This window comes from Danio rerio, chromosome 2, assembly GCF_049306965.1.
Source record: "Danio rerio strain Tuebingen ecotype United States chromosome 2, GRCz12tu, whole genome shotgun sequence".
Lineage (NCBI taxonomy): Eukaryota > Metazoa > Chordata > Actinopteri > Cypriniformes > Danionidae > Danio > Danio rerio.
The window spans coordinates 52,515,001-52,530,543 of NC_133177.1; the positions used below are offsets into that span (position 1 = coordinate 52,515,001).

A 15,543-nucleotide genomic window follows, 5' to 3' on the forward strand; every position below is an offset into this window, starting at 1 on the left:
TTCATTCATTCATTCATTCATTCATTCATTTATTTATTTATTTATTTATTTATTAATATTAATTAATTAATTTATTTATTATTTTTAACATATAATTTTATTTGGTGCAAATAACAATAATCTATGTTGACGCAGTGGTGCAGTAGGTAGTGCTGTCGCCTCACAGCAAGAAGGTTGCTGGTTCGAGTCTTGGCTGGGTCAGTTGGTGTTTCTGTGTGGAGTTTGCATGTTCTCAGTGCGTTTGCGACATGCGGTACAAGTTAATTGGGTAGGCTAAATTGTCTGTGATATATGAGTGTGACTGAGTGTGTATGGATGTTTCCCAGAGATGGGTTGCAGCTGGAAGGGCATTCGCTGCGTAAAACATATTCATTCCGCTGTGGTGACCCCAGATTAATAAAGGGACTAAGCCGAAAAGAAAATGAATAAATGAACAATAATCTATTTTATTTTGTCAATTATGTATGCAATATCTACTTATCCTATGTTATAGACACGATTCAGGCTTTCTAATACATTATATTCGAAGACTGTTGTTGTTTTAGTAACCCCATTAAACAATTAAAGTGAAAGTCACACTTCTATATGTGTGTATGTTTTATTGGGAACACAAACACAAAGCAATTATCCAATTTCCAATTTTCCAGAAGTCATCAGACACACACATACACACGCACACACACACACACACACACACGCACACACACACACACACACACACACACACACACACACACACACACACACACACACACACAAAACGGCAATGTTTTCTCACTGATAAGGAAAATTAAAATCGCAATGGCCCATTCATCAATATTGTTTGAAATGCAAACAAATATTAGTCATAAAAGCTCAAAATTAATGGAAAATGTGCTTTAGCTGACTGATAAGCGTGATGCATTGGTAGGGAGATGAATTTACGAAGAAACAGTCAAATCAATCATGGTTTATTTTGTGTTGTTGCTAACCAACCATTTGTCAATTTTGTCACCTCGTGGAGTTTTAAAGGACTTTTATAAAGTTTTAAAAGTGAAGGTGATAAATCTGTGGAAAATCACTCTTGATGTTGTTGATTAATTGGGGAAATGCGATGTTGGCTAATGAAGAAGTCCTGTGTCATGTTCAGTGGGTGGGGAAAAGGAGCGAGGACTCAAGTGCTGTGAAAAAATGGGTATTTATTTATAATTAAATAAAACAAAAGGCAAAACAAACTACTCCGAGGAGGAAAACATTAACAAAAACTAGACTGGGCAGGCTGGCAGGGATCAGCACTGAAATACACACAACAGGACAAGGTAACATACGATGATGAACTGGCACAGGACAGCAGACATGAGGAGAATATAAGCAGAAGTAATTAACAAACAGACAGATGAACAGGATGAACTAATATTGGGTTAACAAGGAGGGTTGGACAACAAAATAGACAGAAGAGCACATGACAAAGAAAACACCGCAAGCCATGTGCTCATGTAAAACAGGACAAGAACACGCAGCCAATTGAGAGAACTGTTAACACCACTAAAGCATGTGGCCATGATGTAAACACCGAGCCACGTGCAACACCAACAAAAACAACACCAACAAAAACACACGCAAGTTTTGAGCACACGATAAATGAAAACACGTTTCCCTTACCTGTTCTTTGTTGTTGTATACAGGTGTAGTGAGAATTATTAGCCGCCCAGTTTGTTTTTTCCCCCAATTTCTGTTTATCGAACGTTTTTTTCAACACATTTCTAATCATAACAGTTTTAATAACTCATTTCTAATAACTGATTTATTTTATCTTTGCCATGATGACAGTAAATCATATTTGACAAGATATTTTTCAAGAAATGTCTATACAGCTTAAAATGACATTTAAAGGCTTAACTAGGTTAACTAGGCAGGTTAGGTTAATTAGGCAAGTTATTGTATAATGATGGTTTGTTCTGTAGACTATCGAATACAAATATAGCTTAAAGGGGCTAATAATATTGACCTTAAAATAGTGTTTAAAAAATGTAAAACTGCTTTTATTCTAGCCTTAATAAAACAAATAAGACTTTCTCCAGAAGAAAAAAAAATATTATAGTGTAAGTAGTGTGTTCACACTGAAAACTTAAAAAAAATAATAAGTGCACTTTATTTATCCGGATGATGCACTCATTCAGCCGTTAAAATTAAGTGTGTAATGATGGACACTTCACGCACTCAACGACCGCAGGTTTGCTTACGTAGCGGAAGGGGCGGAGCTATCGGGCGCACATGTTGGATAACTTTATTTATTTTGGATGGTGAAAGCAAAGTTCTCCTGCGAGAGTGATTATAGCGCCTCCTAATGGTAAATGCGGTTGTACTCACGGCAAATATTATTTGATAGTTTGCTTATTTATTTTACTAATTTGGCAACCGTCAAACGTCATCAGGGAAACGGTTTGAATGAAGCTTAGCAAAAAAAAACATTAGTGTGCCATTTGGGACAACACTAAAAACATATACTATCCCGTTGAGTGTGTAAGTGCATAAGTACATAGTGCATAGTGTATAGTGTGCCATTCGGGACGCAGCTAGGGTGAAAATGTCCTTGCTCTGTTTAACATCATTTGGGAAATATTTATTTAAGACAAAAAAATCAAGGGAGGGCTAATAATTCTGACTTCAACTGTACATATACCCCCATGCTCTTTAAACATGCTTCGGTGTTTAAAACTGTTGAAAATGTTCTGGACGAACTTGATAACACATCTCCAGATGCTCCCAAATTCAGTCTAGGGGATTTTAATCATTGTTTTATGGACAAATATTTAAAGGCATATAAACAGTATGTCACACGCACCACGTGTGCTGATAAAGTCCTGGACAGATGTCATGGTTCAGTTTTGGGAGCTTATAGGTCTCTGTCATTACCTCCTCTTGGTACATCAGATCACTATATGGTTTTGCTGTTTTCTGAGTATGTCCGGATTGTTAAACAAAAATAGTGTGTGTGTTTGTGTGAATGCAAGAGTGTATGGGTGTTTCCCAGTACTGGGTTGCGGCTGGAGGGGCATCTGCTGTGTAAATCATCTGCTGTAAAAAGTTGACGGTTCATTCCGCTGTGGCGACCCCTGGGATAAACAATAATAAACAACAATTACGTCGCGCCTTGCGCCACATTGCGCCGGGTGTATGATAGGGTCCTAAAAGTTTATTAGCACTTATAAAGTATGATCATTCTTACATTTGCATTCTTAACACTGCCCAATACCTACTACTACCTTCCTAACTATTAATAAGCAGAACATTGGGAGTTTGAACATTGAGTTTATTAAGCTAAAAATCTTATTTAAAGGGGACTTACAGTATTATGCTTCTTTTTACAAGATGCAAAATTAGTATCTGATGTCCCCATAGTGTGTATGTGATGTTTCAGCTTAAAATACTTGACAAATTTTGCTTTATAACTCTTTAAATCTGCCCCTTTTAGGCTTTCATCCGAATTGTGTTGACTGTCGCTTTATATTCAAATGAGATTGTGCTCTTTTCAAAAGAGGGCGGGGCTACAAATGCCTGTGTGTCAGCATAGTGGCAGATTCAAAACTAATGGCCAACGGCTGCTTCTCACTCAAGGCTGTCTATGCTAATGAGGGAGAGATTGTTACTAATGGGCGGGGCTTTCCCCCTCTGATGACATGTACAAAGGGAGAATGAAAATCAAAGCGTTTCTACAGACTGTTTTTAATCATGAGTGGTTATAAAAAATATAATGAATTAATTTTGACCATTAAAGGCTGGCTATATTCACACACTGCTGCCACACAACTGTGTTTAAAACCCCTTATTAAAATGATTTTTACATAATAGGCCCCCTTTAATGCTCTGTTAATAGCGTGAATTGTGCAGTAAAATAAAATGTGCCTTATAAATCATTTAATCCACAGTACCAGCCAATTAATACACAACCACTCTCACTTTCCTTTGGTTTCGTATGTTCGACAGCATGTTCTAAACTCTCTCTCTCTGCTGATAAATAGAGCGCTGAACCCAATAGTGTAATTTCGGAGTTGAATTTCCGATGATTTCCCTAATCACTAGAACTGAAGAGCACTACAGACACCAGCGCTCCTGCCTAACAGCTTTTATTGTTCCTAAAGACAGGCCTTATATTTTATTACGCCTGTCGTACAGCACAATATTGCCCACGATTCCCTGTAGGAGAGAGTTAATCCACTAACTGCTCGCTCACTGTGTCTGGAAGCGGAAACAGGAATCACTGCAGGGAACAATGAAGATATACACACTCACACACACACACTCGCATGCACAAACAAACAAGCGCACTTCTTAACTAGGCAGTTAATCTGACAAGACTGTCAGAATGACACATGCAGAGAGAAAGAGAGAGAAATGTCTTTGTTAAGAGGCAGAAAACACATCTATCCTGCGGAAAGGGTGTCTTCGCTTTCACAATGTTTGTTGCAAAGCTGATCACAGCGCAGTTTGTCTCACTCTCTGGTTGTTATGTATGAGAATGTATGTTGTGTTGGATTAAAATACATACTTAATTTGTCGGCAGTTATGAAGGAATAAAGTGACTGGGAATAGTCAGCACACTCTTAAAAATAGAGGTGTGAACCTAAACTGTTCTCACAGTTCGGTTATGATTGTCATGTCATCGATTCAATTCGATATCTCGGTGCATTGATGGTGCTTTCTATATACAATTCTATATTTTACTAACCATACCCCTAACCCAATACAAGAATAAAAATGTATACTTTTAAATACATGTATTTGTAATGCAATTTTGTCTTTTAACACAAGCAGTCAGATATATGTACTGTACCTTTAATTTCACCTGCTCAAAGAAAACACACTGAATCAAACAAAACTCAAGTACATGCAAAGAACAACACGAGCATTTAAAGCAAATAGACAAACCTAAATATTATCCTGCTTGCTTTTTGAGAGTTGCAGAAAGAGTTAAACGCCTATTATTGGTTACACGCTCAACAGAAAGGGCTGTGTTTGGCTCTAATGCTCTGGTGCTGTTCACCGATAAGTGACACTGATAAACAGCAGCAGCGATCGCATCTGATCCATGATAGACGCGGAGGAGAAAACTTGCTTTGCAGACACGCTCGTGTCTGGATCCACAAGTATCGCTATAACAGCCGAGAGGAGGGGAAAATCTCGCCAACAGGTCAAAGGGGCCACAGTGAGTGAGAGAGACAGAGAAAAAAGTGGAGTTTACTTTCATTATCATCATGGGAGAGAAATAAGGGCTTCTGCAAAAATTTTCCACAATACTTTATATATTATCGACTCACATGACAGCCAAGGCCATGGTGCTCCACCGGAAAATGTGGTTTGCCATCTCCAGGTTGGAAACAAGTTTCCAGAAATTAGTTTTCTTTCACATGGTGGCAGGGCGCACCCTTATAGATAGAGTAGAGCCGCTGCTCTTCTACATCGAGAGAAGTAAGTTGAGGTGGCTCGGGCATCTATTTTGGATGCCTCCTGGACGCCTACCTAGGGAGGTGTTCCAGGCATGTCTCACCAAGAGGAGGCCTCGGGGAAGACCCAGGCACTGTGGAGGGACTATATCTCTCGGCTGTCCTAGGAACACCTTGGGATCCCCCACAGGAGCTGAAGAAAGTGTCTGGCCGATGGTACTTGATGGAAAAAAAGTTTGAGAACCGCTGTTCTAGTCTATACTTGGCTGTCATGTTCATACATGACAAAGTTAAACGCCTATTATTGGTTACATGCTCAACAGAAAGGCCTGTGCTTGGCTCTAATAATCTGGTACTGTTCACCGATAAGTGACACTGATAAACGGCAGCAGCGATCACACCTCATCCATGATAGACGCGGAGAAGAAAACTCACTTTGCAGATACGCTCGTGTCTGGATCCACAAGTGTCGCTATAACAGCCAAGGGAGAGGAAATATCTTGCCAATAGGTCAAAGGGGCCAAAATGAGAGAGAGAGAGAGACAGAGAAAAAAGTGGAGTTTACTTTCATTATCATCATGAGAGTGAAATAAGGGCTTCTGCTGTAACTTCGGTGTCAGTTAATGACTGTCCAGCAAACACAAGCAGTGAATTGTATTTCAATTACTTGCGATCACCTCCCTCGCCATAGTATTCTACCGCAACATAGCTCATATGAAATAATTGTTGGCAGTACATAATAACCGTTTAGGATTGGTTGCTGAACCGATACTAAATTGTCCGCGTCTGCATTGCGGTGCACTAAAGAAACAATTAATTTTGACACCCCTACTTAAAAATACATAAGTGAATCTGTGGACGTGCGCCAAAGCAGGTTGATTTTTAGCATCTGATGATTACTAAAATAAACATTCTTAGCACACTGATATGATCGTAAGCATCATGGAACAGTCGGTGCGGATCACATCAGTGTAATCGTTCATGTCAAAGGGTTAGAAGTGTGTTATTATTATTTTTCTTTCATTATTTAGTATTTCTCCATGTACCACTATTAGAATATATGGGTGAGGAACTGACTCTCAGGTCAAAACATGAGCTGATGTTTCACTTTATGACCTTCTTAATGAGTTTTTACAGTTGCTATGCTAATTATCAGCTAATAACCACACGTAATGTGCTTGTTTGTGGCTCAGTGGTTAGCATAGTATGAAGGTCACTAGTTCGACTTACAGCTGGCTCAGTTGGCATTTTTGTGTCTGTTTGAATGTTCTCCCTGTGTTGGCGCGGGTTTCCTCCAGGTGCTCCAGTTTCCCCCACAGTCCAAAGATATTTGGTGTAGGTGAATTGAAGTGTATGTTTATATGTATGTGGAATAGTTGGCGGTTCATTCTGCTGTGGTGACCTCTGAAATAGAGACTAAGCCAAAGGAAAATGATTGAATGATTCTTCAGAATTGTGTTTGAGCTTGTTTTAGATAAGTAATTTGAACAATTAAGCCAAATCAGATGCTTACTCATTTAAATAATAAAAACTCATCCAATCAGGCGCTTGCTCATTCAACCAATACAAATCAGTCTGACTGCAAATAGCTGAGACGAATGTGAAGCCCGGCATCGGTGATGGATTTCACACATATGTGTTTGATCGCCTGATAAGCAAATGATCATTAAGCATCTCCGTGTAACGTAATTAAATCTCAGCCTCCCATGTCGCGGTTAGCCTGGATATCTATCTCGCTTAAGTACGCTTTGCAGTAATTGCTTTTTTAACAGACGTGATATGAAGTGCGTGGTAACGTGGTTCATTAATGACTGGTTATGAGTGTTTTTCAACGGTTAAATCCCCAGCCGACGTTTAGGATGTGATTTGATTGGACGTCCCTGGTGTTTGCCGGTGGGGTTGGGGGTGTCCGGATTTAAGATAATCAGTTGACGGTGGGTTTCGTTGGACATCAGGGATCCTCAAGAGACCTCAGGAGTGGAGCTGGGAAAAAGCATCAGCTTCTCAGTGGCCGTTAGATGTAATTATGGAGAAGTGTAATTATAGAGAAGGGGAGACGTAAAATAACAAGAGATTATTTAGAAATAGCAGTTGAGGAGAAAAGAATTGCCAAATATGGAGGGAGAGCAGAAACTGTGGTGATTATTTTCAGACTGTGTGTATTCTTGATTCTAATACAGATTTTCTATATATTTATGTTTATTTAAAGGGGACCTATTATGCAAAAATCACTTTTATGAGATGTTAAAAAAGTGATTTTGCAACAGTGTTTGAATATAGCCAGCTGTGAATGGTAAAAAATAAATTAATTATATTTTTATAGTCACACTTCAAAAAAACTCTTTGATTGACATTCTGCCTTTGTACATGTCATTGGAGGGGAAAAGCACCACCTATTGTTGTCAATCTGTCCCTCAGTATCATAGACGGCTCTGAGTGAGAAGCAGCCATCTGCCATCAGAGTTTTGAATCTGATGCTATGGTTACTCACAGGCGTTAGTAGCCCCGCCCTCTTTTGTAAAGCACACAATCTCATTCGTATTTAAAGCGGCAGTTACCAAAATGACACAATTAGGTTCAAAACATAAAAGGGGTAGGTTCAAAGAATTATAAAGCGTTATTTATGAGGTATTTTCAGCTGGAACCTCACATACACTACATAACAATAATATTGTCGCCTGTTAAAGTTTTAGGAATAACTTGACTTCTAGTTGATCATTTGGTTTCTGAACTGGCTTTTATGAAATGCAAAGGCCTTTAGATTATGTTTATTTTAGAAAAATAAAAATATGATCATACCTTGAGTTTTAATTATTTAAATAGGAGAGGAATGTCTGACTTTTTCTGTGTGGAAAAAGATTCTTCGGATTCATCTTCAATGCCTCCTCCTCCATCTTCCCAGACATGCTCTGTAATGGTCATTCTGGTGACTGGGTTGACCAATCCTTGAGCACCTTGACCTTCTTTGCCCTCTCCTGTGGTTTGTAATGTAATGGCCAGCACAAATGTCTTGATACCTCAGGCTGTTGATGTTGCCATCCACTCTGCAGATCTCTCGCGCGCTCCCATACTGAATGTAACCCAAACCATGATTTTTCCTCCACCAAACTTGACTGATTTCTTTGAGAATCTTGGGTCCATGCAGGTTCCAATAGGTCTTCTGCATTATTTGTGATGATTGGGATTCAGTTCAATAGATGATTCATCTGAAAAATCAGCCTTCTGCTAAATTTTCAAATGATCAACTAGAAGTTATTATTTATTGCTCTTACAACTGAAATTGATGACAAGACTTTTGTCAGGTAGTTTACACACTATTGGGACATCAGAGACTAATTTCACATCTTGTAAAAAAGAGCATAATACTTTAGAGTCCCCTTTAATTAAGACTTTCAATCTCATTTGAATTTAAAGCGACACTTAACATGCACACACTGTCCTTGAGCAGTTGGAAACTACAACATGTGTCAAAATCGCATTGCATTTTAGGACATATAGGCACTGGAGTGGACAAAAAAAGCATTCTTAAATCAAGACAGAATATTGGGAAAGCCTTAACTAGGTTAAGCCAATCGAAAAAGAAAAATTCTTCAGGAGAGCTAATAATATTGCCTTCAAAATAAATTGTAAAAAAAACGCAAACTGCTTTAATTTCAGATAAAACTAAAAGAAATCAGTCTTTCCCCTGATTAAAAAGTATTATAGAAAATACTTAAAATTTTTCATGTGTAACCCCGTTCTACGCCACCCAACCCGCTCCGAGCTAGTACTGAACCGGCGTGCTTCCGCATATGGGGGTTGCTCTACCAAGGAGGCTAAAGACCATTGCCTCTAGTGTCTGTCTCTAGAGCATCTTTAGAGGTCAAAGGAGTGAGGTTTAACTGCACAGCACTTACTTGACTAGCTAGCCTCCGTTATACTCACCCCCCCCGAAGTCTCACTCACATCCGGGTCACGGCACCAATGTAACCCCACCAGTCCTACGCCACCTAACCTGCTCCGAGCTGGTATCGAACCGGAAACCTTCCGCATGGGAGTCGGTTGCTCTACCAAGGAGGCTAAAGACCATAGCCTCTAGCGTCTGTTGCTAGAGCACCTTTAGAGGTCAGAGGAGAGAGGTTTACCTGCACAGCACCTACTTGGCTGGCCTTCGATACACATGGTCTGTTAAACAGCACTTTTTTAGGAGGGCTGATCATTTTGACTTTAACTGTATGCGCCAATTTACTATTGACATTCATTCATTCTTTTACTCAAACTTCACACAGAACTGCCAACTGATCCAGCCAGTACTCGAACCAGTGACCTTCTTGCTTTAAGGTGACCGTGCTAACAACTGAGCCACTGTGCCGCCCAATTTTGGAGATTTCATTTGGGAAACTTAGTTTTAATTTATGAGCAGGCCACGTAAATTTGTTACGTTACCTTAATCTAGTTGTGTTGGGTGAATTGTGTGGAACCCTGCATCTTTTACAGTTTACTCTTGTATTAAGTAAAAATTAATAACACTTTAATACATTTTGTTTTATTTGATCATAAACAGTATTTGAAAGATTTCCCAAAGTGTGGCGTCCTTCAATCCCCCACTGCAGCTGTCCTTCATCTGCTGGCGTATCTGAACACATATATGTGTCAAACAGAAGTCAAATATTTGATCACACATATGCTCTCAGTGGGTGAGAATGAGACTGCCGGCAATATATATTTATATATATATATATTTCTCTCTTTCTGCAGCGCTGTTGAACATCGCTTACTGTTTCCACGGCAACAGAAGAGGAGGGGAAAAATCAGTAGGGAGAGCAGGCTAGTGGCGTTCAACATTTCCATGCCTTTTTAACTCTTATTTTCAGTGTGTGTGTGTGTATGTTTCTGAAGCACTCCGCATTTGATGCTTTCCAAAATATCCTTTTTATTATCCTAATAAACACAAATCCCCATGTAACGGTTAGAGATCAGGATGTAATATCTCACTCGGGGCAGTTATTTGCATATTCTGGTGAAGTGTCTTGTGAAAGCCAGATGAGAAGCGCATGCTAGCCAAATTTGAAAGCCGTTGATAGACTTAAGCAATTAAGCAGGACATTAATTGCCTGCAAGCGATCGATGACATTGAGCTATCCTTTCATACGCCTCTCGTATCTGACGGAGACAGAAAAAGCATACACAACCTCTTTTTCAGTTTTATGTGTTCAGATGACAATGGGGTTGAGTTTTGATAAATGCTGTTTTAAACGAACTGCCAAAAATGCAGTAAAGGTTTTTGGGTTTTAGATGAAAATGACTTTGATTGTGCTCTTGATTAAGACTTGGGATATTAACCTCCAGAAATGAGGATTAAACAACATAAAGTGGACAGTGGTTACGACAGTCATTTTCAATTCCGGTCCTCGAGCCCCCCTGCTTTGTACATTTTCAAGTCTTTCTTACTCGACACACCTGATTCATACCATCAACTTGTTAAAAGAGAGATCCATGAACTAATCCTTGTGTGTTAAGTAAAGTTAATTCATGAACAAATTTCGAGAGGATCACGTGCTTATGATTGCTTGCAGCCGGTCCCGCATTATTCAATTCATGATTCACTAATCAGACGATTCCTAAGCCACTATTAATACCCTAAGTTCCATATGACAGCCATCTTCATTTTGAAGAATCCCCCCTTCCCCCCTTACTCCTCCTCCTTTCCTAGATGAGTTAGCACTGTTGCCTCACAGCAAGAACATCTCTGGTTCTAGTCCTTACCAAGCCAGCCAACGTTTCTGTGGAGTTTACACATTCTTCGTGCTATTGTAGGTTTCCCCTCGGGTTTTCCGGTTTCCTCCCAATGTCAGAAACATGCAATTTAAGATTTATTGACTAATCCAAATTTGCACCATAAACATGCACCTAGTAAGTAGTTACCTCTTAAGAGCAATCACTATCTGTTCATTAGCCACTACAGCAGGAGAGTTCTCGAGATCTACCTGAGCTCAAACTCCCTTCTCTTGGATCTTATGAGCTCCAAGAGCTCAAAACTTCCCCGGGCTCTTGGATCTTATGAGCTCAGGGCTCTCTCCTGGGACAGCATGCCAAACAAGCTTCATAATCAATCATAAGCTAAGTGTGAACTTTTGAAATAAGAGAGACGTACAAAATGTGCAGGGTGGTGGACCCGAGGACCAGTATTGAGATCCACTGAGTTACATCAACCCAGCATTTTTAGAGCTTAAAATGTATGCTGCGTCTCAATTCGCATACTATCCATCCTAAATAGTATTGAAAATTGAATTAGTTTGTCAAAACCATAGTATGTTGAAAAGAATATACTAAAGATTCTCGAATGAACTGTCCCGTACTTTAACCGATAATAATGCTCACATATACATTGCGTGTTGTATGTAAATTCGAATTTGGGAGATAGAATGGTGTAAATAAACTACAAACATGACAGACGTGTGAGACTGACATCAACTGAATTTTCAATAAGGATAAGTAATAAATAATTAAGTATGAAAGAACTGTAACCCACCAGTCCTACTGCACCCAACCCTGTCTAAGCAGGGATTGAACTGGCGATTCTTTGCATAAGAGTAGGTTGCTAAAGACCATGGCCTCTAGTGTCTGTCGCTAGAGGACCTTTAAAGGTTAGGGAAGTGAGGTTTACCTGCATAGCATTTCGCTAGCTGGCCTCCGTTACACTCACCCCACTAAACCTCACTTCCATCCTGGACGAGCCCCCATGTGTAATCCACTTTTCCTACTGCACCCAACCCGGTTTGAGCTGGGATCGAACTGGCAATTCTTTACATGGGAGTCGGTTGCTAAAGCTCATGGTGTCTAGCATCTGTCACTAGAGCAACTTTAGAGATCCGAGGAGTGTTGTTTACCTGCAAAGCACTTTGCTAGCTGGCCTCCGTTACACTTACCCCCCTAAACCTCACTCTCATCCTGGACGAGCCCCCATGTGTAATCCCCTTTTCCTACTGCACCCAACCCGGTCTGAGCTGGGATCGAACTGGCGATTCTTTGCTTGGGAGTAGGTTGCTAAAGATCATGGCCTATAACGTCTGTCGCTAGAGCAACTTTACAGGTCAGATGAGTGAGGTTAACCTGCATAGCACTTCGCTAGCTGGCCTCCGTTACACTTACCTCCCTAAACCTCACTCCCATCCCGGACAAGCCCCCACATGTAATCCACCAGTCCTACTGCACACAACCCTGGGATTGAACCTGTGATACTTTGCATAGAAATGTAAATGATATGTCAATATTATTGACAGGGCAGAAAGACCAAGCAACATATTGGTCTTTTAATGAAGTAGTAGTATGTCCCAAATTTTGCCTACTTTTCTGTTACACATTCAAAAGTACTTCACAAAAATAGCACATATATTTAGAACGTTGTATAAGTATGTGAATTGTGATGCAGCAGTAGTGTTCATAGTCATTCAAGTCATTGCTTTGTTTCAAATATAATTTCCTTTCGGCCTGCCACTCGTCTTCATCATCGTGCGAAATTTGCAAGTGCCGCCCGTCGTGGTGTCAGAACACATTTCGGGGGGTTCAGCGAGCCGTTTCAGCAGCGAGATCACTTGAACCTGCCCACTCACCGTACAATTGGGCCAATCTGTTGGCAGCTCACCGGCTCAACAACATGCGGGAAGCCTTCAAACTGTGGCAGGGCATCTGTGAAACAATGGCTCTATAATGGCTTCCACTTCTGCTGGGAAATGGGTTGACTGCATCCCAGCATGCAGGAGTGCAAGTTCGTGAGTGTTAATGTGAAGCCGCATGTCAGGACTGGTGAAAATGGGAGACAGAATAATTGTGCTTATTGTTAAAAAGTTTGGGGGAAAGTTTTTTGCGAACGAAACAAACGCTTTTATTCAGTGAGGATGCATTAACTTGATCACAAAAAAGTGGTAGTAAAGACTTTTGTAGTGCTGCTATTTTAAATAAATGCCGTTTCTTTAAATGTCCTGTTTTCAAAAAATCCTAAACAAAATAAAACAACAAAAAAATTAAGCAGCACTACTTTTAATGCTGATTTGAAACAAAAATAAGGACTTTATTTAACAGTTTCTTGTCCTTAGGGTCCTATCATACACCCAGCACAATAAAGGCTGATTTATACTTCTGCGTCAAACGCCGGCGTATGCTACGGCGCTGACACATAGCCCTTCGCCGTGGCCGTCGGTGTCGCTGACGTGCACCTCTGAAAAATTGTAACTACACGTCGCAACGACGCGTAGCGCAAGCTCTTTGATTGGTCGGCTTGGTAGCGCTGACGAGTCTGGGCGGGACCAAGAGCCGCGTGAATGGTGCGAGCCTGATGGAGCGATTGTTTACAAGTGTGGAGTCCCGTAAAGGAGCTCTGGATGCAACGTTTGGTTTTGTGTTTAGCTCATAGTTAAAGTTGTTGCACGTCCTCCGGTTCCTGCCTCAAAATAAGCGAGTTTGAGCCACTTGTACATCCCGGAAGTGTTCAGGAAAAGCAAAAAAACAGCGAAGAAACTAGACACAGAGGAACATTTACACCTCACTGCCAACTAGCTCTTCGGAAGTGTTAATGCAGACCAACAGAGACAGCGCGCAGAAGTATAAATGCACAGCCACGCGTGTTGCATGCGCCGTGGGTTACGCCGGTCACTTGACGCAGAAGTATAAATCAGGCTTATGGCACAAGATGTGTTTGGCACAATTTGTTGCTATTTTCAGACATTTGCGCCCCTTTGTGGACTCATTGGTTTGCTGGTCTAAAAAGAAGGTGTGTTAAGGCGCTTTGTTGCTGTGTTGCTATTTTGAGGAACTGAAATAGACTGCACTGTTGACTAAAAGCTGATCTTAAGTCCAGCGCACAGCGCAATAGTTATGTGCCTGTGCAGTTCCAAAACTTTTAGACATTACTTACAGTTTTTCTAAGTGGCTTTGGTGCATTTCTCAACACTATTTACATTTGCACCACAGTTCATGCATTCCTCAAAACAGCTAGTCATTTGTACACATCATAGTAGCAGTTTCTCATTCCTTCCAACAAATTGCAGATGCGGTTGGACATGCATCAATTGCTTTCATATAACTCTCTACTGTTTTATAACATTATCATTCGTATTACTTGAGTCATTACATAAAAAAATGTTGAACTAGTTGTCAAAATCTGTTAAAAAGCAAATTTAAAGAAAAAATAAAATCTTTAATTGCCTGAAAATGTCTTCTAAATTGAATAAATTCATGAAAGATTTACAGACCTGTGTATGCTGTAGTTTCAGTTCCAGTATGTTCTGCAATATTACAGTTAATATTATAGTTGTGCACAGCTCTACACAAAGGAAGTTTCTGTTTGTTGTAAATAAGGGTGTATTTATTCTTTTGCACAATGCTGTGAATAAATTAGAATTGCAGAGAGCAAATGCAGTAACAATGTGAAACATACATAATCAGTTTCTTGTACTCGGATACCTTACTAAATGCAGTGATGTCTAACTTTACTGTAGTTTTCAAATGGTTGAGCAAATAGTATATAGTGCTGTCTTGAGCATTTTTAGGACGTGCCACCAAAATCGGACTTTTTTTGCATTGGAAACTAGTTAATGAAAACATGATATCGTGTTCATAAACAATGGTGTCAGGGCTTTTCATCTTGACCACACTGACACTTTCATTGACATGACTACTTGCTTTTGAGGAATGAGCTATCTGTCACGGTTGCAGGTTTGTGCGCTCTTCCGGAATGTCTGTGTGATCATGTGGGTTTGTTTTGCTTTTGTGGCCCACGTGTGTTGTTTTGGTCACGTGGCCTTACGTCACTCCGCTGGATTGATTTTTCGCCAGCTGATTTACATCATCGTGACTATTTAAGTGCTACGTGTTTAATGTTCATTGTCAGTTCGTTACGTGTGCTCATGTGTGTCTCTCTGTCTGTGCTCAGGACCGTGAGGAGCTTCTGCTAGAGCCTGATTTCCTGTTCGATTCCTGTCCTGTTCCCCTAGCCTTAGCACCTCACTCTTTTGTTACACCTGCCTTTTTGAGTTTGACTGTGTTTAATAAATTACTTTGTTCACTCGCTATTGGATCCACCTGAACATTTATTTTGAACGTGACAAAACGAACTGACCTTTACCATGGATCCAGCGAGTAC

General features: G+C 40.2%; 2 protein-coding genes across 14 annotated transcripts in view; one reads left to right on the top strand and one right to left on the bottom strand.

The window, feature by feature from the left end:
- The window catches only part of sema6ba (sema domain, transmembrane domain (TM), and cytoplasmic domain, (semaphorin) 6Ba), a 282,900-nt gene that overhangs the window by 88,509 nt on the left and 178,848 nt on the right, over positions 1-15,543 (top strand). For 6 of the 13 annotated variants that reach the window (XR_012388326.1, XM_073919106.1, XM_073919087.1 and 3 more), the window contains one exon: positions 10,161-10,229. The gene's annotated coding sequence lies outside the window, so the exon portion shown is untranslated. 13 annotated transcript variants of the gene reach the window in all.
- cactin overlaps positions 3,737-15,543 on the bottom strand; it is a 475,834-nt gene continuing 464,027 nt past the window's right edge. The window contains exon 10 of the mRNA XM_073910400.1: positions 3,737-3,789. The gene's annotated coding sequence lies outside the window, so the exon portion shown is untranslated. The remainder of the gene's footprint in view (positions 3,790-15,543) is intronic.